Below are 4,189 nucleotides of genomic sequence, written 5' to 3'. Positions count from 1 at the left end.
CAGAATGTTCTTTACATTATGTAGGATGATTTTATGTATAAAACAGCGAATGACAAAAAAATGACTTTAGCTGGGTTTTCACAGACAGGGTCACAATTTATAAAATTATGACAATGCATGCTAACCAATATGAACACTGAGGAAGTTACTCTTCCAACATAGTTGCTCCCTTTCTTTCAGCAATCATTACAACAAAAATCTAATATAATACAACTAAACAAATCCCCTTCAACTTTCAATCACAATTTTGACCTTAACTGAAAGGTTAAACATACACATTTGCCATTTACATTGGCCAATGTTTTTTTTTCTCCACTCCATTTACTGCTTTTAGCTCTCAATAAAATTGCATTATCGTTTTGATTACCTGAAGGAATAATTTCATCGAGAAATATAATAATTGAGGTCGACCTGAGAAAGGTGAAGTGGGTGGAGGAGAGGTACAGACGTGAACCTGAGCTTTCATTTGTAAAGAAATACAAAACATGTATTTATCATGCTTGTATTGTAACATGCTCATAATAACTGATGATGAAAATAACTCTAACTGTAATATTCACAATTGGTTGAGTTATATGTTTATTAGAAGATAATACAAAAATAGACGCTTTAAACACAGAGCTGGTCTTAAAAAAAATATAGGGAACTCAGAGAAGCTGCTAGAGACTAACATGTTCTGGTCACTGTTGGTTCAATGTAATGTTTTGATTTGTTGGACGGGCTTTATCACACTTTAATCACAGATTTATAACTACTGATTAGTCCCATAAGTATCCTTTAAAAAAATATGTTGGACACTTGTGCCTCAAGGTTCTTATAATGACTTCACTAGCCCATTGATCAACAAAGGAATTCTTATAGCATGTCTAAGCATATCTAATTAGTATAATATGACTCATTAGTCCTAATTAAATCTAGAGTGGTGACAGGACTACCCTAAAAGGCTGTACTGTAAGCTCAGTGTAAATGACTAGGTATGTTGGCTGGAATATGTGTAATATAAATTACATTTAAACAGTAAAATTAAGCAATTCAAATCCCCTTTGATGCAATTCAGCATACATTAATGAATGTAACAACATCTTCAGTTATGTTAAACTAACTATTTAAAGAAAACTGCTTACACAGACAGGATTTTAAAGGGTTAGTTCACCCAAAAATGAAAATTATGTCATTAATTACTCACCCTCATGTTGTTCCAAACCCGTAAAACCTTTGTTCATCTTCGGGACACAAATTAAGATATTTCTGATGAAATCCGAGAGCTCTTTGACCCCTCCATAGACAGCAATGTAATTACCACATTTAAGGCCAAGAAAGGTAGAAAGGTAGGAAAGGCATCATTAAAATAGTCCATGTGACTACAGTGGTTCTACCTTGATGTTATGAAGCCACAAGAACACTTTTTGTGAGCAAAAAAAAAAACTAAAATATGATTTTTTTTACAGGTGCAGTATGTGATCTCCCAAAATTGTTCTTGAACACTGTTGATATTTCAAATAAACCCAAAAAAACCTCTCTTCATTGCTCCGCCTCCAAAATTCACAAACACTTTACAGCCCTTATCTAAATGCCTTGCTCAAAACCCGAATGCCGGCATGTGAGCCCAGCTCGCTAACAAGCACTCTAAACACTGCATTCTCTAGTCTAGCATCACTAGCTGACCTACACTCAATTACAATTGCGTTACACACACAATGCAAGAGTAGATGTCTATTCATCATAGCAGAAGCGAAGCACAAATAATTATTCACGAAAAATAAAGCAAAGATGATGAACAAACAACAAGGACGCACAAAAAATTAACATACAGTATACATAAGTAAATACAAGCAAGAGTGGGTTGTTAGTCACCAGCAGCACAACAGCTTCAGACAAACAATGACACTCAACACTGTCCTGTAACTATGGCTAACATTACAACAACTGCATTTCTTGGTTCTGTGAAACCGCAAAACCAAATGTTACTCAAGTATGAAGCCAAAACAACGCAACCTCTTCCAGGTCTCTCTATCGCTGGAAAGCTTTTCTAATATTAGCACGGTTCCTACAGCTCTTGCCTGATCATAACCCTTCTTATTCCAGTAATATTCCTCTGAGATTTTCTCTTTTGTATTGTCTCTAATCTCTCTTTCAACAGTCTTTCTTCAAATCTCCCTCTTGCTCACGCTCTTTCCTCCAATATCTACACGTTTGTTGTGGTGCTCGGTCCGACCAACTGTTAAACAGCATTTTTTTTATTAATTGCTTACTGGCACCTTTAAGAATTCTCATTTGCTAACCAAGGTTGCATTTGTTTTGAATATGCACAAATTTCCACAATAATATTGATATTAGAATTGGTATAAAAGCATGTATTGTACAGCGGTCAGATGGGCCATTTTATAAGGTTCCATTTCAGATATGTGTTTAATGTCTTAATATACGGCTGCCTATGAGGCCAGGACACAGCAAGATAACTCACTAGGTTTTGGAAAAGAGCCATAGACATTGATGAAGGACAATTTTTGCTCAATGTATAAAGTGTTAATGAACTGAATAGAACAGAGCGGTCTGTTCACAAGCACAGAAAAATATCCATTAAATAATGAATAACTGAAAATATCCCTCAGGTCAGCTATATCTTTTAGGACTAATTAAGGAGATGCATATAAAAGCTTTTGGATGTACAGGCCAGAGCCGTAAAGATGAACCTGTGTGTGGGTATGACAGCCTGCTGACCATATGCTACCGCTGAGCCCACCCATGGAGCAGCCGTAGAGGGTTCAGCAACCAGCCCCAGTAACCAGGACTGCCGGCAGGGCATCAATGACAAGTAACAACTTCAGAATGTTATTTTCCATTCTATGGCCAGCAAAATCCATCAGTTTCCTACAGTACACATCCCTCCAGATCTTATAGTCAATCAATGTCCGGGGCATGCACACTGCATTAGATGCACAAGGTCTGCCAAACGTCTCCCAAAGACCTCTAAATCTAAAAGAAAGTAAGAACAAATTAGGTTTTATAATACAAGCATGGGTGATCTTTGCATAGACATGATGGTAATAGAAATAAACATTCATAGCTTATTGATCTTCACAAGAACTGAGTGACTGAGCAACATGAGTTAAAATTACATTCTGAATTACTTTCTCATACTAAGCTGTGTGTCATCCTGCCATTCTGAAGAGTAATTTAAAATGGTTATTTTTGCTATGCCAAGGCGATCTTGCAAGCATGCCATTTCCTTCTCATCTCATTCTCAAGCTAATGAAGGTCTACTTAAGAATCAGAATCAGAAATTTGAATGAAATTCCTCAGGGGAGTTCAGCTTTTCCCATGTATGTCTGGTAAGCAGATTGTTTTATTCAAAGGGGGTCTTTTTGAGCAGTTGTCTGTAAGGTTTGGTAGCAAAACACAGTTGCAGTCTCTGGGTGCCAATGCACCATAGTGCTGAAAGTTCAAAGAGCAGCTTTGAAGGATATTTGAGCAGTTGGTGCCATCTAAAACTCATATTGGCCTGCCTGCAATCACAATAGCCTTTCCACACACTGTTACATCACTGTTGACTGAACAAATTTGTATTCTCAGATTTGTATTCTTTATACAATAGATCATAGGATATTCACCACAGATGTGAGATGTTTGCCACAAAAAAAAAAAGCTTTCAGTTCATAACTTCAAACAATCAGAAAGTTTCTGAACCCAGACGTTTTAAGGTTAAATTTAAACATTATCATTTTGTACACAAATGCTCATATAAATTGTTGATTTTAGACCAAAAATATTTGGTTGTGTTATTTTGATAAAATGGTCTCAGCTTTCAAACTGTCAATTTTATCACAAAATTCAAACAATATGCGTTCACAATAAATTGTTGCTTGAAGATGCAGTTAGCAATTTCTGGTAAATGCTGTTGATATTTAAATTTATCAAAGCAAACACGCCCCTACCCAAAATAATCACACCCCTATCTTGTTGCACCCCCACATTCAAGTGTATTCACGTTATGCAACACAGGCATCGACTATGGCGGATTCTGCTGTGCCTACTGCCTGAGGGTATGTTGTCCTCAATAAGTCAAAGCAATGTCTGTTACTATGATAATTCAGGTTGAATGTCTAATTGTTATCTAGCTCCTCCACTCCAAAAACAAACATTGTTTTCATGAACAACTTCCTAATTAACATGATAGTCCAAGTAATTC

The sequence above is a fragment of the Gobio gobio genome (genome assembly GCF_949357685.1).
Source record: "Gobio gobio genome assembly, chromosome: 16".
Taxonomy (NCBI): Eukaryota; Metazoa; Chordata; class Actinopteri; order Cypriniformes; family Gobionidae; genus Gobio; species Gobio gobio.
Note: the sequence above shows the minus strand (reverse complement) of the source record.